Here is a 22,328-nt window from a genome sequence, read left to right as displayed (position 1 = left end):
GAAGGAAGTGTAGGGGGCTTGCTGTGGGGTTGCCTGCTCAGGCAGTGCCCCACCCCCACCCCACCCCCACTCCCAGCCCCTGCCCCGCCCCCACCTCAGCCCTGCCCTGCCCGTGGGTTTTCAGCTCTGCAAATCAAAGAGAAATTGACAAGCCATTCTTTCCTATGTGGGGGCTATATAATTGATTTTGTGGGTTAACCACTCTGGTGTCTTTATTTTTCTCACTCCCTTGATTCTTCTTAGAGTAGCATTGGGACTAAGGGGTCTAGTTTGTGCTTGTTTTTGGAGAAGCAGGAGGAAGGGGTAGGAATCCATTTAGGCAACCATGCAGTCGCTTTCTTGATGGCACAGAAATTTAGATTTTGTCTGTCTGTTTTATCCCGGGCTGCACCCATGTAGAAAACTTGGGACTAACTCTATTCTGATTCCAGTTAAGAGTTCCTGCTCAGGAGGCTGAAAAAACAGACTGAGAACAGGGAGTGGTCTAACATAGTTCTACAAGTAGACACCAAGCATGTGTGAGCCTGCAGACACAGGCTGCTAGGCTGGGAAGGACCCAGATACCTGGGGAAACAGGCCAGCCCTTATGCCTGACCCCCTTGATTTGAGCAGTTCTCGCTGGTTTGGGGCCAGCCCGTGTCTACCTTGCTTTCCACTCCTTAAGAAAGGAAAGATGGTTCGAAGCTGCTGGCCCTGGGCACTGGGCTTTGTGCAGACTCCTTCCATTTAGTGACCACTGGCCAGCAAACTTTTTAGTTATGTCTGAAGCCACAGAGATAGGCGTGTCTCTTATCATCTGGACTTCAGACCCATCTAACTAACCACACGGAATGACGAGATGAAGTCCGTCTAAGCACCAGAGAGTTTCTCATTGCAGGTTCCCTTGAGATCAAGGCTGGTTACCGCTCCAAAGCTAGAGACGTGCTTCCCGTCTCTAGCCTATTTACAGAGCAGGTCCGCATTCTAACCCAGATCTTAGCCATCTACCCACACGGAAAAGGAACATTTGCAAAAAAAGTTAGACCTCTTGGTGAATTTGGCACCTGTAAGGTGAACACAGCGGTGTGGGTAGAAAGCCGTTTGGGTTAATCAGCCTTAGTTTAATCTTGTTATCTGAATGTATTTCAGGTTCTTAAAAAAACATGTGGGCTAATGCTGGCCGGTCAGCCTAAAACTCTTCAGTTAATTCTGTGGGGTTGAAACCTTGGGTGGGGCTGTGCTTTGGGTGGAGTTGGTTTAAAAAAAAAAAAAAAAGAGGTGTGGGATATCTGTGTAGGTTTCAATTAAGGCCTAGATCTGGGTTGTCTCTGGGTTTCTTGTTTGTGTATAAACTGTGCTTAGGTGAGGTTTTTTCCCACTTCCCCTCCCTTGCCATCTCTTTTCCTTCTCTTATCCTAACAGTCTCATAGGTAAACCTAGAAGGAAGACAAATACTTTTCCAACTGTCACCGAGGGTGCTGTAAAAGAGGCATTTGGACAGCGGTTCTGCAGGGATTCTCATCTTTGCTCAGAGTTAACACAAAGGGATTGGGGGTAGCCCCATCACCAGGGGGGAAGACGGTTTTTCTTCATTTAGCTTTTAATTGCTTTCTTTCACTTTTATGTATAAAAGATTGTCCATTTAATTAACTCAAGAATGCAATTTCAAAACCACTAATGCTTTACACATGATAGCTTTTAAAATAAAACTAGCATTCTAATATTGCATAATGTTTTTCTCTCCTAACACTCCACCCGGCACCACCCTCCACCCCGCCCGCCTGTATTAACCTTTAACAGTGCAGGATTGTTAGAAGAAAATGCTGCTCCTCTTCTTGGTGCCTCCCCACCTTCCCTTCTGCCAGGGGGGACACTGTCAGCGGTGCCGCATCGGTGGTGGCACCCTTTCTGGAGCACTCGGCCACTTTTGTGAGTGCATTGGGGGGTGCTTTGTGTCTCTCTTCCCGTGACCCACTCCACATGAGAATTGGTTATCTTTGGGTGTCACTGTGTCCCTCACTCCTTCTGCCTTTTAAGAAACATCGCTGTTCTGAATGCCTTATGTGGAAAATTAAAAATAAAAAGAAAACCACCCTCCCCCCAAAAAAACCAAAAAAACTCCAACTTACCTCTGGTTCTCTTAGGCTATGTAATTAGAAGAAGCCTGTTTGTAAATCGACAGATGTGAGGTATCTCTGATTCCACTCTGTCTTTATTAAAAGAAAAAAGATAACTACATTTTTCATTATTTTGTGTGCATGCATGTGGGTAGGTGCACATGCCATTTGTCACCACGAGGGTCCAAGATCAAAAAAACCCAGGTTGTCAGGCTTGGCGGCAGGTGCCTTCACCTGCTGAGCCATCTCATCTTGGCTAGCTCTCCTCTCCTTTTTCCTGATGGAAAAGAGATTCGGGCTCCTTCTTATCTCTCTTTACTCCCTTATCACTTTAAAAAATGTTGTGAATGTCTCAAGCCCTTGGCATTTTCTAAAAACCATTTTTGATTAGTGTTTGGTCCTTGTCCTTGCTACTCCTGCCTGAAGCCTCTTCCTCCTTTCCTCCTTTCTTTTTCCTCCTCATCTTCCTTTTTCTTCTCCCTGCTTCCTTTTAAGGCAAGACCTTACTCTAGGTCCGGTCTAGCTTGGACCATTACAAGCAAGAGCCTGCAAACCCTCCTTCTCTGGATCCATCCCCAGACCCCCAGTGCTCGGATCACAGATGGGTGCCACAGTGCCTGCCTCATCCGAGATCTTACAGTTTGGTCATGGAGCCCACTTTACCTCTGACCTTGCTCAACGGTTGCATCTTGCAGCCAGACTTGGAAAGGGGCAGGGTGCAGAGGGAGTGGAATCTTGGTCTTCTTGCAGGGATCCCAGGTGCTGCGGATATCACCTTGCTTTGCTTTGCTTTTTGAAAATGAGAGCTAAGCCTATGGAGTCCCTGATAGGTCAGTGACTTGGACAGAGTTATGTCCCGTCCCGTCCCCCCAACATCCAGGGTTCAGGTGGGATCCCATGTCGTAAGAGCTAGCTAGAGCACCCAGGGCTCAGAGGGACCCACGACTCAGCATTTCACTTGCCTGAAGCAGCTGCTGTTTATTTCTGACGATGCCAAGAAAACAGCATTTTAAACCTAAGGACACACTGAAACCTTTCGAATCCAGGGCTGTTGTAACTCTTGCTGTCTTCTATCCCCACCCCTGGGAGAGGAAATTCAGTGGTTGCTGGCAGGTAGGATCTACCTTGCAAAGAGCCCTTTTCTCCTGTGGTGCCTTTTCTCTAAAGCACATGACATTTTCCAGCCAACCAGTGTGGTCTCCATGCTGTATTTTTGCAAGAGCAATTGAGCAGCTAGTAGATGTTACTGGCTGGGGTAGGTATCTGGCTAACACTTTCCCTACACTGGGCCATACATATGCTTTAAGGCCCCAGAACAAATGTTTTCCGATGAGGATCTGTACTATGGTTGGGTGTGTAGGGGTGGCTAGCGACAGCCTACCCTTAGAGCGTATTTTTGTTGCTGTTCATGTTGTTGCTGTCCATTGTTTGTGGAGAGCAGATTTTCAGATTAACCTGGTATGAATTCGGTGAGAGATTTGAGAGTCATGGTTTTCCCTAAAGCCTGCCTGCCCTCAGAATGAGATCTCCATCTCCTCTCATCTTTGTTTTTTACAGCTATTGCTGCTTTGTCCTTAGCAAATAGCCACTGTAGAAAAGGGGAGGCTTTTGCTTGTTGTCTATGAGCTGAAAGGCTGATGGGAACCCTGTGTTTTGATCATTCATCAGTTCCCAGGTTTAATTCATTGAGCTATTTAAACTTGGGTGTGTAAGACAGCAGCCCCGAATGGGCTTTTTGGTGCCAGCTTCAGCTCTGGGACCCCAGGTTCTGACAGAGGAGACACAGAGCAGCTGAATGTACAGAATCTTTAAAAAGCTATTCCTGAGTTTTATGGCTTGGGACTTAGAATACCCACCATCTCCTGCCTCTGAGGATTCTTTCTTCTTGTCCTTTTTCTTTAAACAAACAAAAACAAACAAAAAGCCCAGTGTGCATGTGTGAGCTAACGTCTCTGACTGCTGTGGTGGCCACAGCACCTGAATTTTATAGAATTGATGACCAGCAGGTCTGCGTATCACTTTCTCTGCCTCTTGATTTTGGAGGGAGTTCACTTTAATATTGTGGTGAAACTTGGCACTCCTCTTGAGATACATAAGCCATTAGGAGACTGCCAGCGGGGCTTGATGAAGGCTCATGGCAGAGGTGGCTCCTTTCTTCCTTAGATCTGGAGAGGTGGCTACATACAGCCTCCGAACTAAGGGGTCGGACACATCCGTGGCTTCATTCAGGTCTCTAGGGTAGGCTTCACCATCCTTTGTGACAGACGAGCAACTTCATTTCTACTGATGAGAAGAAGTTCAAAGTGGTTAGACAGTTAGCCTACGCTTTGAAGCTGGTAGCTAGAATTGAGACTTGGGGTTTGTTTTGATTGCTTAGTCTATCCATGTAACACATGCTCATATTCTCCCTTGGTTTTGAGATGGACAGACTAGAGTCCAAGGCAGGGCCACCTTTGTCATCAGACTGTGGTTATTCTCTCCCCCGAGTTGGTGGCAGTGGGGTGCAGACTAGATACAGCTTGCTGCCACTAAGTAGCAGCCTCAGGCATCCTTTAATAGAGATCTCTGTTAATCCGGCTTTTAAATTTTCAGAATGATTCAGAATGAAACAGAGTTGGAGTTTATTAAGGGTACATTTTAAGATAGATTTTAACATGGAGAGTAATAAGAAGGTGAACTGGGGGAAGGAGTAAGGCATACCCAACTTCTCAAGAGTTGTGCTTACATGTTTTAGCAGTAGCTAGGCATGCAGTGTGGCCCTCTTCTGAAGTTATGTTGTTTTTAAGGAGCACTCTCTGTCTTTTGTGAATGAGACTGTATGTAGGAGGGTCTCTGAGGTACATTGGTTAAGATTATAGCTGTCAGGGTAAAACCCTTGTCACAGAGCTGTGTGAGGGAGCTAAGACATGCCTTTTACTGTGAGCAAAGTTCCTGGTCTTGTTTGTCAAGAGTCCGAGAGAATGATAGCTTACAGCTGGGCATGAATAAAGACCATACTCAACATTGGGCCTGAAGCACGTTTATTACTATTTTGAAATTTGCATTTGGAATATCACTGTATAAAAATAATACTGTGGGCTGAAGAGATGGCCCAGCAGTTGAGAACACTTGCTGTGCTTGCAGAGGATAGCAGGTCAGTTCTCAGCACCTACATTGGGTAGCTCACAATGGCCTATAACTCCATCTCCAAGGGGTCTGGATCTGGCATCCTCTTCTGGCTTCTGCAGGCACCCATGGGCAGTATACACACACACACACACACACACAAACAAACGAGGTTGGGGGAAAGCCCTCATCACATATGCATAAATAATAAGAGTAAGAGTCTAGAGAGGTGGCTTAGTGGTTAATAGCACTTGCGGCTCTTGCAGAGAACCCAAGTTCAGTTCCCAGCATCCGCAAGATGTCTCACAACTTTCTGAAGCCCCAATTTCAGAAAATCTGACATCTTCTGGCTTTCATGGGCACTGGATAGGCTCATGGTGCATATGTATATAGACATACAGTTGAAACAGTTGTGCACATAAAAGTAAATAAGCATATGCCTAAAAATAATGAAAAGGATGTTGTTTTAGGTAGGCACCCTTCACAGCAAATTGTGTTAATTGTGCTAATTGTGCTCGAATCCTTGACTCTTAGCTAGTCAGAGTTTTTAACCAGACCCTGGGGGATGAGGGTCCTTGCCTTTCCCACGTCCCCTTAACTCCCTTTCATTTTGTACCCCTTTTCACTTTGCTTCATTGGTGGGCCTGTCCCACTACTGTTATGGGAAGAGGGCAGACATGTTATGCTAGCTCATGATCAGCTTAACTTAGCTAAACCCGGTGGCTCAGGCAAAGGAAGTAGAAGAGATGGTGCACCCCCTCATCTTTGGCCTGTCTCTTTCTTTTCTTCAGTAGGGTTCCTTGGTCCTGTCAGTAGCCGCCCATTGAAGTGTGAAAACTAACGAAGGAGCCTTGTTCTTTGGCTCACAGGTTTCTTTTGCCCTGTGGAAAATGGCTTTCTCGAAGCCATGGCTGGCTTATGGTGAGGTCAGACTGTTGTGCCTTGAGGCATAACACTGTTGGCTTAGGCAGGTCTTTAGTTGGGGAGGATATGTCTCTTTTTCTCTGGCATTTTGGACTTTCTGACCCATCCCGTCCCTCATGACTAGTGACCCTCATTTGGAGAGACTTGGGGCTTGAGGGTGATGGAATTGCCTGAGGCCAGGGTTGGGGAGCACAGGGACACCCAGATGTTTGTATAGTTTTTCCATTGCCCCGATTAGGAATGCATTTCCTCAGGATGGGTTATGGCCTTGAAGTGAGCCTAAGATAAACATTCAGACTGTTTCACATTGGAATACCATGGGAATGGTTTGAGAGAAAGGTTTAGGAGTCGGGGAGAGAGGAAGGGCAGAGTAGGGGGAGGGAGAGGGGGAGGCCTAAGGACTGGCTTCTGAGACACAGAAGTCCAGGGCCTGTGTCTTTCACTGCTTTCAGCAGAAAATAGGCTTCACAGAGATGATGGGGTGTGCGTTGGACTGATTCTCTCTGGGAGTGGCACTCAGGCAGTGCGATGTGTTGGAGTAAAATATGTAAATCCTGGTTTAGTTGGCTGAGTGATTAGAATCTTTAGGGAAACTGATGTGTCTTAAAAAGTCAGTGTGTGTGTGTGTGTGTATGTGTGTGTGTATGTGTGTGTGTGTGTATGTGAGAGAGAGGGAGGAGAGAGAACATGTGCTTGTGGTTCGGGGGAAGAGAGAGAGAAGAGGAGAAGAGAAGAGATGCTTGCATAAGGGCCATACACAAATACTTCTGAAAAGTACATTCAGGGACTTCACAGTCCTTCATCTTTATTTCTTCATAATAAACACTTTTTTAAAAATGATCATTTGGGGGAGATGGGCTCTCAGAAAACAGAAGCAGGGTGAGTGTTGGGGAGGTGGAGGGCTTGTGTGAATGCTGTGGGGTTACTCTGGGCTCTTTGTTGGGGGCCCCCCAGTGCCATGGAAAACTAGACTCTCTGGCTGACTTTCTTCCATTTTCCTTCTCCTCTGGAAAGGGCTCAGGCTTCCTCAGTGATTCTGAGCTACAAGGTGGTGTATAACATGGCCATACGGAACAACCTGCATGCACACTCCTAAACACGAGGGGATTCTGTGGTTTCCATTCCACCTGGATATCATTCTCTCTCCTCGGGACTCAGAGAATGCTCTGGTGTTGGCAGAGTCCAGGGCAGCGAACTTTCAGGGCTTTTGTCAGGTCTCATTTGAAAGAATGTGTGGAGATGCCAAGGCTGCTGTGTTGATTTCAGTGACTTGATTCTCAGGTAAGAGATAGGACTCAGGGAGAGGCCATGGGCACAGGAAGAGGCAGCAGCCTTCCTGTCTTCTCTCCTGATACCTTCAGATCTGGATGCTCCAGTGTGCCATGGAGAGGGGAGATGTAAACAATTGAAGTTGCCTCCGGGATGCAGCATCTAATCTAAACATGATTAAGCTGATTTGATTTTATAGATTGGAATTTCTAAGTGATAGAAACGGATGAGGTTAATGTGAAATATTTACTTAATAAAAAGCCTCATTACCTGATGCTGAAGGGTACAGGGAAAGAGATTCTGGGTAACACATTTGATCTTTTGGAAATGAAGTTAGATGCAAGTTTTCTTGGTAAAAACTGAATTCTGTGATCTTGTTTTTACACATGCTGTGCTTAAATATTAACACCAATTGAGCAAATTGCCTTTTAACTGCCTTTATTTGCTTTCATTAACAGTATAATTTAAAAGCTCAAGAATTTGCATGGAACCTGTTGTGCATGTTGGGGGGGGGGACTGTTCATAAATTAATTAATTGTGAGAACACTATCTTTAAGGAAGGTCACCAGACACTAGGCCAGTCTTTGAAAAGCAGTGAAGTGTGTTTTACTATTTTTTGGAGACATCATGTACTTTTGGCTTGTGGGGGGAGGGAGGGGAAGAGGGAAGAGAGATTGGGGTGGGGGGGACAAGCGAAATTGGCTCGATCAAGAAAAATTTTAATGACTGGGCATGTTTTAAGTTAAGTTGACTGAACCTAATTACACTGTAGTTTTAGAGAGCTAAAGGCAGTATCATTGGTATTGAAGCATCAGTTTCAAAATGAAAGCCAACCTCTATAATTGGCTGAGCTCCCTAGATTCTCTATCTCTGTCTCCCTGTCTCTCAACCTGCTTCCCATCCCTTCCTCACTCTTAGACCGATGGGAAGAGGGAGACCCTGCGGCATTGCCAGCCATGGCATGGTCCTCCATCAGGGACAGGTCATCAGACTGTTGTTGCACGAAAGCACTCTGAATATCTTGAGATCTGCACAGTCCCCTGACCTCAGTTGCTTCCTTCTGGACAGATGTTCCTGTGGTTGAGAACCTTGGCCAAAACAAACGTTATGAATGGGATGAGGAGACCACTGTGTCCTAGGGAGGCCAGGAGCTCTGCCTAAGATCTTCTGGGACTTATTTGACACACGCTGTTCTGACACTCCTGTTTGGACAGCACGTCCCTGTTTCATCCTCCCTTCACACTCGGTCTTTCTCCTGTCTTCTCTTGGTGCTGTTGGTGGTTTTCCTAATTAATTTAATCTGTAGTCTACCTTTTCTGGGTCTGTAGATGCCAGAATGCTGAATTTATTTATCTTGAGTGTTTTTGTTGGCTACTGTGGAGACACATTCTTCCTTCCTTCCTCAGTCCCCCAGAGCCCTTAGACCCTCTTCAAGAAAGAATCCCTTGTTTTCATCTGTCAGATGTGTGTTACTTTTTTAGGGGAAGGAGATGAAAATATTTTAAATAGTATATATTTTAAAAGCCATATACAAAATCTAAGGAATACAGGGGAAAAATGGGTAAAACAGGCCTGCCTGCCTGCCTGCCTGCCTTCCTTCCTTCCTTCCTTCCTTCTTTCTTCCTTCCTTTTTCCCCTCCCTCTTCCCCTCCTACCTCCCCTCCTGCCCTCCTCCCCTTCCTTCCTTCCCTTTCATCTTCCTTCCTTCCCTCCCTTCCTCCTTCCTTCGCTTGTTTGCTTTGTTCTGTTCTGTTTTTTTTTTTTTTAAAGGGAATTGCCCTGAAGTCTAGGCTGACCCTGAACCCACAGAAATCTGCTTAAATTTTCAGAGTACCAGGATTCCGTACTTGAGCCTCTCCACCTGCTGTTTCTTTGTAGAAATAGGTCTGTTACCTGCCCACTGTGTAGGGAAGTATCTTCCTGGTCTGTTACTTTACAGTTTTGGTTCTGGGTCATTTTATATAACAATCTTACTCATTTAACGCAAAAAGTGTTACAGTGAGGTTTGTAGAGTGGATAATAGAAAGCCCATGATGATCACAGTTTAGAATTAGAATCTGAGAAGAATATTTGAATGAGAGGAAGAGAGGCATGAAAACGTGTGTGTGTGTGTGTGTGTGAGAGAGAGAGAGAGAGAGAGAGAGAGAGAGAGAGCAAGCAAGCACATGTATGTGGTGATATGATGTCAGAAGGTTGTTTTCTCCCATAATGCTGCCCTTTCTTGCTTGTGGGTTTCAATATTCTGAGACCCATTCATTCTTGAGCTGCTGGTCTAGAAGGCCACTCCCTCCCAGCCTTGAAGCCTTGCTGATCAGCAAGCAGAGTCTCTGAAGTCATCATTTGGCCCACTCTTTACAAATGTACCTCTTGCCTTATGCCAAAAGTATGTCTGCAAGTCTAACCCTCCTCCTTTGCAGGCTCCTTGCCATCTCTTGTCTTTGGGCTCTCCACTATCTCTGTCAGCCATATGTCTTACACAGTTGGTTCTCCACCATCTCTATTAACTGGCTATAAGTCACTAAGACACCAGGAAGATCAACTTATCTATCCTTCACTCCAGTTCTCTCTTCTTTTGAAGCCAACACTACAGGTATTGGGTCCTGAGTTAGGTTCAGATGTTGGCTGGTTAGCTGGCACTGTGGGAAGGAGGAAGGGATAAGTGCCAAGTAAGAAGGATGCTAGAGTGCTGAGTGTTGCCCCCGTGCTTGACCCCATCATTGCGATCATTTTACAGAGGTGAGCTCAACAGCTCCTCTTCCATATCTGTTGTGCACTTTGCCTAGAGTTCGGCCATGAGAACAAGAGAGTCAGTCTTCACTCTGGTAGGCTGTTGTTTGGTTTGGATCTTGTTCTGGAACAAAGATAAAATAAAATACAGACATTCTGCAAATGGTCCTTCTGGTTATCTTGTCACTCAGTTTTGCTTGCCCATTTCGTCCTTCCTCTGATCTTGGCATAGTTATTCCCAGAGTTGACTCTATGGCAAATGTGAAGATAGCCATGTTGACTAGATAGACATCCAATTTGTCTTGACCTGAAACTTGACTTTTATTCTTCTGTTTACGTGTACATCCATCCATTCACTCATTTAGTCAGTCATTAACAAAAAGCCAGATTAAACACGTTTTACACATATGAGAATAGTAGACTTTTTTCTTCCCCGTTAGAAAGCTGAATTATTAATTGATGGTAGTAACAGGGTTAGGGATAATATGGCTATAAAAATCATTCTGTGTGTTGCTATTTCACTTCCAGATGATAGAAGTATTCTTTTTCTTCTTTTATGTTTTATTTTTAGGCATCATTAGTAATTGCATGTATGTGTGTGTGGACGTATATCATGTGTACATATGAGTGGGAGAGCACTTGGACCATCACACATGTGTGGATGCTATAGTAGCCAAGCAGCAGTCAGAGGGCAGCCTGTGGAAGTCTAGCATGAGTCCTGGAGATTGAATCAGGTCATCAAGTTTTGATGACAAGCAATTTTATCCACTGAGGCATCTGCCTGTTCCTCTTTGCTTTTCAGATAGAGTTTTGTATAGTCCAGAATGGCCTCACTATGTATCCAAGGCTAGCTAGCCTTGAGTTCTTAATTCCTTCTTCTTCTTCCCAAGTACTGGGATTACAGAGGTGTGTGCTACCATGCCCAGCTAGCTGGTACTATTTCTGTCTCGATAGTATGTGCTCAGAAAATAAGTCAAATTTTATTCTTTTTACAAGTAGGTAAATTTAAAGTTACCTGGATTCTTGCAGTAGAGTGTCTCTGATACCTCTTTACCACAAGGTAAGGGGCCATGCACGAGTGCCTTTTGAAAGACAGAATAGAAGACTGGAAGTTGTATATTCCGAGCCAAGAGAATGACAAGTTCAAAGCTGGTGTGGGCTACTAAGTGTGTTCTAAGCCAGCCTTGACTACTTAAGAAGCCTAACTCTAACCAAAGCCACCAGAGGTAGAAATGTTATTTTGGATTACAGGGCATGGGAGGGAAATCATTTGGTTGGCTAGAGACAGGGAGCTTCTGTGTACATGGATAATTGACCTTGGTTTTTAAATTAAAAAGTTATCTATTTATCTGTAGATATGACTTCATTCTTAGCCCAGGCTGGCTTCAGGCTCATCTGCCTTAGCTGTGCAGAGACAGAGATTCCAGACCTGAGACACCACACCTAGTTGGAGCTTAGTTTCTAGACCTGTTGGTTGTCTGGGTATTTTTTAAAAATTCTTGTAATTCACTTGGGTGGTAGATCGTGCCCTGGCAGTAGGGTTGGCCGTGGCTCTGTGGTGGAAGACCCTGCTGGTCGCAGCCACAGTTTGTTTTGGTTTTTATCAGAATCCTCTCCAGAAACAGAGCCTACTTTCCAGTCCATGGGGCAGAGGTTGGAGTGGAAGTCAATGTGTCCCTGGAATGTTCCAGGCCAGAGCTCTCTTTCTGTAGATGTCTGTGTGTAGACTGGACAGGCTCTCAGTGCCTAGAAGCACAGCTTTCAGGGGCAGCCATTTCCTTTCTCATCCCCTTTCTTTTGTTTGGTGGGAGGTAGGAAAGCAGGTTTTGTGGGAAGAAATTTTGTGTCACTCCCGCTTTTCACACCCCTTTGATTCCTCTCCCCCCACCTGAACTCTGAAGCCTTTATTTTCATCCCTGGGAAAACCCCTCTAGTGAATGAAATCATTACTTTTATACACAGAAGAGAGGGGAGAGGGTAGTAGGGACCGTGAGCAGGTCCTCAAACAGTTAAAGTGTTTGGGGTCTGTTGCCTCTCTAGAGGTCAAAGGTGAGACAGACTTTTTGTTGACGGCAACCCCCCCCCCTTTTAAAACTCCCTTTCCTTGTTATCTCAACTTCCAAATGTCAGCTTTGATGTCTATTGTTGAAACTTCAAGAGGACTCTTAGCACTTCGGCAGGTGTTGGTTTTAGTGAGCGGGCGGAGAGTTCCACATTCTTGGGGGCAAAGAGATGGATCCCACCACATTCCTACCCCAAGAGCAAAGCTCCCATTGCGGCGCCCCTCCCAGGGTACACTTGCAGAAGTCTTCTGGATAGTGGGCTAGGTCTGGATAGGAGGTGGCACTGAGTTCTTTCTTCCTTTTCAGGCCTGTCCAGAGGGATCTGTCTTTAAGCTGCGGAGCAGCTGAAGGGAGGTCGTCTAACAACCACGTATTAAGATTTCATTAATCAAAGACACTTCCATGGCCCTTTTACAGAAACACAACTACTTTGGCTGTCCTCTGCTGACAGCCCGATAATTTGTCTTTCCCAGAAGAGGGGAGGGAAGAAGGACAGAGAAGCACACAGGGGTCCTGCTCACAGAAAAGGATCCCCATGCCAATTCCTGGCATGCACATGTGGGTTCACACGTTGATTTTAGGGATCTGCACTCCAGCCTTACATAAACCGTCAAAGCAGTGGGCAGCCAGCCACATCCCCTTGTCCCTTGACCCACATGGTAAGGAATCACTCCAAATCTAATACTCCACGCAGGATAGATGGACTGGCTATGCCTTCCTGCAAGGAAGCGCTTACCTCTGATTCCCAGCTCCAAAATGTGTGGATATTGGGATGACCATATAGATACATGTGTCTAATGGATGGTCGGCGTCAGGGGAGGGGTGATGGGGACAGTGGGGCCTAGGAGCTACTGATTTGAAGTGTACAATCTTCCTATTTTACTTTACAGAGCAGTTCACATGCATAGAGGCATCTGACCTTCTGTAACTCTTGGTCCTGGATATGGCTATATGTACATTTGATTACCTACCAGAGCCTCCCAAGTAGGTGATAGAACACTATATATGCTGCCTCCACCGCTGCTGTCTCCTCCTCCTCCTCCTCCTTTTCCTCCTCCTCCTCCTCCTCCTCCTCCTCCTCCTCCTCCTCTTCCTCTTCCTTCTTTTCCTCCTCCTCCTCTTTAAGGTCTCTGAAAGGGAGTAGCTTTGAATTCATTTTGTTGAATTCATCAGACATTTATCAAATATCCACTAGATATGTTTGAAATTGTTGGGAGAGTGCAGGTGAGGTATACTTTGTTCCTTAGCTCTTTGGGGACAATTAGCTACCGTAAAAGATGCAATTTAGGAAGGTCAGTGGGGGCTGCAAGGAAGACAAGGCCCTTTCCATATGGCTAAAGAGCCCAGTGAGCATTTATTTAGTCTTGCCTGTGTACTAGTAGAGATCTGAAAATCTAAAAACTTGGTTCTTGTCTCCAAAAATTTAATTGTGTAGCAGAGAGAGTAGACATGGAAGTGTAGTGTAGAAGAGATACAGGGTGGTATAATCCAGGGGGAAATGAAGAAAGAATGATGTATGGTGGAGTCAGAATAGAAATAGCATTGTCTGTCTGGGGGAGGTGCTGTGGACTAGTGTACTGGGATGATGTCTAAGTAGGGTTCTCAAGGACAGATGGGACAAACTGATTACCCAGGAGGGAAGACGTTCTAGAAGAGATGGCATGTGCAAAGGCCCTGAAGGGGACAGGTAATTGAAATCTGGTATATTCACTGTGGCTTGAGAGCTGGAGTGAGGCAGAGGGTAGGGGCTGGAGGTGAGGCTGGCCTTGCCTGAAGGTCTTCCTTGCCCAGCAGAGAGGCCCACATATACTTTGTATGTTTGGAGAAGGTGTTGAAAGGGTTTAATCAAGGAAGCAGAATAAGAGAAAGAGTGTCCTAGTGGGGACCACTCTGAGAGCTGAATTGAGGATGAGGATGTGGTGCCAGAGGGGTATGACTGGGAAGCTGGTTGAGTGGTTTGGGTGAGCCGAATGATGGCAGTGGCAAAGGGGACAAGGAGAAGAAGATGGAGGACGGGTCATAGGGTTGGCAGGTGCAGGGGGCTTGTAGAGAGTGGGAGGAGAGACTACTGTTACCTTATAAGGCTGGAGGGAAATAAGAATGTGAATGTTCTGGGTAGGAATGTACTGGGTTTTGATTTGGGACATGGTATTTAAGGAAGTCTTAGAACAATTTTACATGGAGGCCTGTATACTTAAAACATCTTGAGGGAGGGAGACTGTGTGTGTGTGTGTGTGTTTGTGGTGTGTGTGTTTGTGGTGTGTGTGTGTTTGTGGTGTGTGGTGTGTGTGTGTGTGGTGTTTGTGGTATGTGTGTGTGGTGTGTGTGTTTGTGGTGTGTGTGTGGTATGTGGTGTGTGTGTGGTATGTGGTGTGTGTGGTGTGTGTGTTTGTGGTGTGTTTGTCTCTGTGCTCGGTCTCTCTCTCTCTCTCTCTCTCTCTCTCTCTCCCCCCCCCCACCTCTCTCCCCCCTGTCTTTCTGTGTTGTGTCTATTCGTATGTGGGTGGTTTGCATTTGTATGGTACATATCTGTCTGTGGGGTGTGTGTGTGGGTCTGTGTGTGTCTCTGTGTGGGGTGTGTGTGTGTGTGTGTGTGTGTGTGTGTTCTCAATTGCTCTTCAGTTTATTCTCTCACTGACTCTGGAACTTAACCAGTCCAGCCCAACTGCCTGGCCTTTCCCAGCCTCTGCCACTACTGGGTTACATGCGTGTGCCCCCACACCTGACTTTTTACATAGGGGCCGGGAGTCTGAATTCAGTCCTCAAGCTTACACGGCAAACACTTTACCAACCAAGCCATCTCCACAGCCTCAGGAAAGATATTTTGACAAGAAGAAGACGTCAGCCTACAAATTCAGTTGTATTCACCGACTTCAGATGATATTTTCATGTGAATGTGAATCAGAAGTATCTTAACTCCACAGCAGAGAACGGTCCTTTGGACTTGTTTGAATCATGAGAAGTGTTTTCATCAAAGCCTTTATTCATGGCTGTGCTGACATCTGGGGAGCGGAGATAGATATTTTCCTGAGGTCCAGACTCCTGAGCCATGAGCTCTTCCCTCGATCCTAATTAATCCTTTGTAGTTAGTGACTGATGAAATCATGGCCCTATGAAGTTTTAATCCTCGCCGTGTGCACTCAAACTGACTTTATCACAGGACCCCAGGTGTGTGTCAGAAATGAGTAGGGGAATCTGCTGCATATTTGATTGCCTTATGGAATCCACTGGATCTGGAGAAAACAGGGCGGAGCAGTAGAAGGTTGTTTTTATTTCTGTGGCCCTGACTACCAGCCAGATAGGTGTACATCGTGTGATCTTGGCCATTGTAGAGTAAGCAGTTAGTCATAATAGCTTACCTGAGGAAACCGTGAACCCAGGGAGGCAAGGTGGTTGGAACCTGGGTTTTGGCGTTCTATGCTTCTTCCTCTCCCGTTTGCTGGGAGACAAGGTGGAAACGTGAGTGGAACTGGGCATCCAGAGGAGAATAACGCTCCTGATACAAGGAGGGGGTGTGACTCTGTGATGAGATCGAAAGCATGCTCTGGCCTTCTCACTATCTCAAAATGGTGAGCTCTGCACTGGAATAACAAGAATAAGTACTGTACACACTATTTGGAGGGTAGTTTGGGGTTTGGATGGGTAGGTCAGGTTGGCCTTTCTGACATAGCCGTTGGGCAGTTAGTTGTATAGCTAGGCATGCTTATGCTCCCACGAGTTACTCTCCACCACTACTATCCCCCTGTGGTAACTCTGGAATTACCTGTTGGATTTCTCACCAAGGACCTCTAGGGACCTGGGTCGCCTCTAAGTCGGCATGTGCTGTACCAGCCCTGTCCTTTCAAGAGAACTGACAGGCAAGACAGATGCTTTTGTGCACTGTGGGGTTCCTAAAATGTGGCGTTGGAAACCTTGGTGCCGGACGGACTCCTGGTCCTTCCATGACCAGTGGAAAACGTCTGTTTTAGGGGATTTGTAGCACCATATGTTGACAGTCCCCATACAAGGGCTTTAAGAAGCCAGATTTCAACAAGATCTGAATACAGGTGCTAGACAGAAGCTCAGGATGGTTCTGTTCCCTTCTTGAAGTCACACAGCTAGGAAGCAGTGGGGCTGGGGTCTAGATTCTGGGGCCCTCACTCTTTCTACTCCTGTGGAAGGAATGATCATCGTGGTCTGGCCTCTCGATGTGAGGATGGTTATCACAGCTCTGCTTTGTCACTGAAGGGAGACCTTTCTTTGCAGGAGGATTTCTCAGAAGCAGATTGCAGTTTTCTAACAAACAGGAAGGACAGAGTCTACTGAGGAGGGCTGAGCCTTGAGGAGAGTGCCCTAGGTGGTCTCTCAGGACCTTCTCAGCAGAGAATTCTGTAAAGGCAGAAGTGAACTATTCCATGTGATCGTGTAAAAGTGGTTGCCTGGGGCCAGTGAACATCTGCTGGCACTTGCCTTGCAAGGTTCTGGGAGGCCATTAGAGCCATACCAGACCTCCTTCTTTCTGGAGTGTATACAGGCCCCTAAGGCAGAGCCAGCCGTCTAGATGGAGAGGGACCTGGAACAGAGCAGGAGGCCCGGAGCCAATCCAGTTCAAGACCAGCTTCGACCAGATTTCTCCAGCTCTCCCTCACCCCTTTCCCATCTCCCCACTGCTTTCTCCCACACTGTAGAGCTATTCATCAACTTGACTTCACCACATTCTGTATCACATCCTTGGAGGTCATAGCTTCTTATTTAGTAACTCTCTGTTGCAGCCTCCGGTACAGGGGAGTTTCTCTTGTAACCCATCCCATGGACTTCGGGTTTCTCCCTGTGGTGCTGGCTTTTTGGTTCTTCTCAATGCCTTCTCTTCATTCCTTTGGATGCTTTCTTTTAAACCTGGCCAAGCCGTAGAGAAGCCGTGTCATATTCAGAATTGGATCAGGACCCACTGAGGCTCTGAACGGCTTTTGGTGAGCCTTGTAGCCTGTGGTGGTTCTGTCTCAGGTGGTGTGCTTTAAGTGGGACAGGAGAGGTATCGTCAAAGGTCCCTGTGTTCTTTGCGGCCTGTTTAAATCCGTGCACCTTCGGATTCTTCTGTCCCTCTCCTAGGAAGCCACATAGCATTACTCTTTCCCTGGATATTGCCTCCCTTGAACAGGCCTTATGGGGCAACCAAGCTCCATAGTTGAATGCTTTGAAAGAAAACAGGAACACCTGTCTGGGATGCCTAGTTACAGTCCTGTGAAATACTCCTGGCTCATGTTGAGAGAAACCACAGAACCACATAGAGTCTTTGGGTTCCAGATGCTCTCCACATTTCATGGTCCTGGGAAGGGAGCTCTTCTGATGTTCTTAGGAGATACTTGTTGACTGATTTTTCCAGGGTAGTGCACACTCTTTAACTTGGAGGGTCTGCTGATGGCCATGGTCCAAATCCTCTTGATGTAGCTAACTTAAATCTTCCAATTGTGGGCTCGCTAAGACAGTCTAGAGTCCAGTTTTGTAGGTTGGAGCCTCTGAATGCTACCATCAAAGCCCTAACAAGCCTAGTTGGGCACCAGAGTGGAGGCCCAGCCCTTGGTGGCCTGCCAGGAAGATAAGGTGTTACCTGGGGGAGGTCACTTCTCCTCCTAACCAAAACAGAGTCCAAACCTGAGCCTACTGTCTTTACCTTTGCTTTTTCTCCTTCTGGTCCTTGGTTCTGGTGAGCACTATGGAATTCAACAACAACAACAAAAAACCACTGCTCATTGCTGACATTGGTTGGTTATATCTGTCCATTGTTTGGTTTACTAATCATAGCCATAATCCTATAGATGAGGAGTGTTCCATTTCTATTTTATAGATGAGGAAACTGAGGCACAGGCTAGAGAAGCCATTCCTTCACAGTTGTACAGTCTTAAGATGTCAGAGTGAAGCTTTGAAGTCAGCAATGGCTGATTTCACATCCCAAATCATTCCCAGTGCATCCCACTGTGGTATTCCACACACTTGTACACATTTCGACCTTTCTCCCAAGACAGGTACTTCTAGCGTGACCTTTGCTCGTGTTGGGAGCTCTTCATCTCAGACTGCCATAATGGATTCTTTGAGGTGTGAAGTGTCATGACTCCCATTTAGGGCAAGTTTGGCTATGGGGTTTGGGCTATCCTCTTATGATTCCTAAGCCCCAAGTCCACAGATTTCACGGAGACTGAAATGGCTGCTTTCTTCATAGACACTGGGTTTGCCTGTTCCAAAAATGGTGATTTCTATAGCAACCATTTATTCTAGCAGATGTGTGCCTGGTATGGTTGGCAAGAAGGGTGGGATCAAAAATGGAAACGGCCTTTTATTCTTCACTTCCTGAACGCGTGCCCTGTATATGAGGCAAACAGAAGGAGAAACACAGCATCCTTTTAGCCTGTGTAACACATAGGGACCAGCACAAAAGCATCTGTTGCTTAAGGCTGGTTTCTGTCTGCAGCTTAAGCTGGGCTGTGCCTGGTGGTGGAACTTTCTTTGGCAGGCGTTCACGTTGGTTCCAATTCAGTGAATGTCTGTCACTTCAGTTTCTTCAAAATGTAGACATTTATCATGAGGTGGTTAATAAATGTGGAGGGCACAGTAGCTAAAGATCGCAAAGTCTACCATAGTGTGTACTAGCCAGGCTCTCTGGATGTAGGTTGTAGGTTGAATTATATGCATACATATGTCTAGCTGAAGCCAAATAAAAGAACTTGTTGTCATAAAACAAGAGTTTCTTGGAGCCCAGGGCAAGCAAACAGTCCTCCCTTGAAAGGTGAGAGAACAGAATTACCATGTAGCTGTTGGAAATGTTCTTTCTAGCTCTGCTCCGTTTATGCATCCAGCTTAATTTCCATAGTTTTTTTTTTTTTCAGAGTGAATCTAAGAAGGGCCTCCCTAGGACTTCCAGGTGGACAGGGTGACAAGGTTAGGCTCATCTGCCCACGTTTCTAGAATCCCAGGCTCTAGAAAGCACTCTGTCCTCTGCAGCTGGGCTAAGTGTCCATACCTGGCCATTCGATCAGCAAGGCTTTGTGGCGAGGACCATAGGTGTGGTCTGCTCAGACTCACACAACAGAGCTGCATGGCCTGACTTAGCCGGACTTCTGAGGTCAGAGTGCTGAAGGATTCCTACACAGGATGCTCCTTCTGCCTTATCTTCTCTGTGTTCTCACTTGGTGGGGAAGAAGTTAAGAGAGGATTCCCTTGGTCTCTTGAGGTCTCCTTCTCCTCTTCTTTTTGAGACATCTATGATTTCTCTATGTAGCCCTGGCCTGCCTGCGTCAGAGATTATAGTCACATGGTCATACCGCAGTACCAGGCGAGGGGTAGGGGAGTAGGGTTGGGAGGTGTCTCTTTTTATAAGGACACTAATTTTACGGGATTAGGGCCCCACCCTTATGACCTTTGTTTAACCTAATTGCTTCCTTGTAGGTAAGTTGCATCTGCAGGTATTTGAGGCTAGGCTTTCAATATGCTAATTTAATGATATACAGTGTAGTTCATAGCAGTTCGATAGTTTAAAATGGCTGCTAAGCTCCTCCCTTGCCTTTTGTGGATTGGAGGGGGTTTACAGTGTCCCCTAAAAGGAGTCTATCACAAATAGAAAGGATGAATGTGCTACGAGAAAATACTGGACTCTTAACTATCTTCTTCTTCCTTCCTTCCTCCCGCCCCCCTTAGTTATTCTGTAGCCCTCACTAGCCTGATACTCACTGTGTAGTGTAGCTAGGTTTGCACTTGAAACAAACCTCCTGCCTTAGCCCTAGGATTGGGATTATAAGTGCTAGGATTATAGTTATGTGTTCCAGTGCCTGGCTTCAACCTCCTCGATTGTGCTGCATTTGTAGCTAAGAGCTATGTTGTGCTGTGTGTACACATATACATACATATCTGTACATACACATACATCAAATATGTACCCTCATGCATGTATGTACACATGTCTACATATTTATTTGTATATATATTTACAGAAATATATGACTGTTTAGAAAGAGATTGTTTACAGGTGCCTTTCTAGCCCCTGTTCCATACTGAAACCAGCTGACCTGTTTGTTTTTCCCATAAAGTTTGAAATTGAATAAAGTACATGTTTTTTACTGTCAGCCCCCCATCCATCATTCTTGTTGAGCAACATCTGAGTTTGCAATTCCTCAGTCGTAAGTGCTGTGTGACCGAAGATTCCTGACAATGGCCTTAAGATAAGGTTTTTAATGAAATGAGATGAGGGAGGGAGGGAGGGAAGAAGGGAGGGAGGAGGGAGGGAGGGAAGGAGGGAGGAGAGGAGAGCTAGTGACCCCAGACTCCTGTCACCACTAGCTAAGTGGGGATATGGGCACCACCGTTCCAGGGAGCCTCCTGTGGCATACATTCCCGTGCCAGTGGGCTACGTGCTGTGACAGAGACCAGATGATGAATATATTTTTAAACTTGGAAGCCACGAACCACTTATTATTTCTGAATTAGGAATCAAAACATATGAATAATCTCAACAGGGGATCAGCAGATGCAGTCTGTCCTTGGGGTCGCTTTGCTCTGGGGAGAGGGTCGGGGTGATGGGGAACCAAATCCAGCCCATTCTTCTCTGACATGTAGGACATGGTGTGGTGTTAGCTCAATTAACCAGGCTCTGTGCTCGTGATTCGAGGTTATACTACAACTGTGATGCCTCGGGGCCAGAGCAACATTTGGAAATAGGAGCCATCTTTGTTTTTGCAACATGTTCATGTCGCCAGGTGTCTCGAGAACAATATAGGGTCTGGTGGCTGTGGTGACTGAAATGGCCGTGGCTTGAACTGGTGTTTTTAGATGCATCACACACATCTCTTACCCGTTCTTTCCTTTTGCCTCCCTCTGCATCTCTTCCCCCACGTCCCTGCCAAACAAGGTCCGGAACTGAGTTATTCCAGAATTCCACCCTTACTAAACTCTAGGACTAAGGGCAGTTATTAAGGAAGGAGATGGAGAAAGAGCAAAACTCCTCAGGTAACCCTTTGGCCCTCCTGTAGCTGGCAGAGCCTTCACCTCAGGCAGACAGATCAGCGTCTCTCCTAAGAGGCCTTGAAACCTGAGCTTCACCAGCCAGGAGACAGCTAAGCCAAGCCCAGCTAAGGGCAATCTTCCTGTTCATAATGACTGTGCAGAGAGCACCTGTTCCAGCCTCTCACCCATTCTTCATAACCAGATACACAGTGCTTGCTACACAAGGCAGTGCATAGGAGGGTCATCGGTGGCAGGAGACTTCTTGGAACTGGAGAACCAATGTGGGCTCGGCTTGCTTTCTGAAGGGAGAGGGCAAAGGGTGGGTACTTACTGGGTTTGCCTTTTCTTCTGGAAGAACCCCAGACCCTTCGTTTTCCCCATCTACCTGTTTTCCAACAGAGTTTCAAAGGACGATAGTGGTGACATCCCTTTTTGAGAAGCAGTACAGCATGCTTAGAGAGTTAACGATCACCCCTGTCTTTCTCCATCCCAACCCATTTTGTTTTTATGAAATTGTTTCAGAATTGCAGAAGAGTTTCAGGGGAAAAAAAGCATCCAGCATGCCCCCACATTCCTTCTGCCAATTTGGGACATGGCAGTACTGAGCCAGTCTCCTCATTGACTCCTTTCTTGGTAGTACATAGCCACAAGACAGCCCTTTCCAGTAGGAGGGAGGCTGTGTTGTTATGTTTCCATCTTACGTGTTAGGGACCTTGTGGTTTCTCTTTGGGGCAGAGCCTGGGCTAGCAGGAGAGCCAAGGGTGTGCTGATCGCAGGGGTGGTCTCCATGGTTTAGAATCATTGCTTTGGAGAACTAGGTTTAGACATGACTCCAGAGAGATTGAAGTGGCAACAGAGGAAACCAGAGAGGCAAAGCAGGCCTTCCTGAGGAGAGATGGAGGAACTACCCACCAGCTTCCAGAGAGACTGGCATTTGGTACTCAGACTCTTGTAACAGATGCATTGTTATTCTACAAGGGGAGGGCCCCAGAGCCCTGGATATCCTGGCCTCTGTCGTTCACCTGCTAAGTATGTGGCCCTAGATGGATGGCTTAGAACAAGGCACACATGGAGATTGCCATGTTGAGGGTCCTGCCAGCACCGAACCTCTCAGTGCAGTCTAGGAATGGCTACAGCTTTTCTCTAATTACCTCTGCCTGATCTGGTCTTAAAA

General features: G+C 46.3%; 1 protein-coding gene across 2 annotated transcripts in view; it reads left to right on the top strand.

Moving 5' to 3' along the window:
- Zbtb16 (zinc finger and BTB domain containing 16) overlaps positions 1-22,328 on the top strand; it is a 187,333-nt gene that overhangs the window by 42,726 nt on the left and 122,279 nt on the right. The gene's annotated exons all lie outside the window — the stretch shown is intronic.

This window comes from Mastomys coucha, unplaced genomic scaffold, assembly GCF_008632895.1.
Source record: "Mastomys coucha isolate ucsf_1 unplaced genomic scaffold, UCSF_Mcou_1 pScaffold23, whole genome shotgun sequence".
Classification (NCBI taxonomy): Eukaryota; Metazoa; Chordata; class Mammalia; order Rodentia; family Muridae; genus Mastomys; species Mastomys coucha.
Note: the sequence above shows the minus strand (reverse complement) of the source record. Positions and strands in the feature narration are given on the sequence as shown.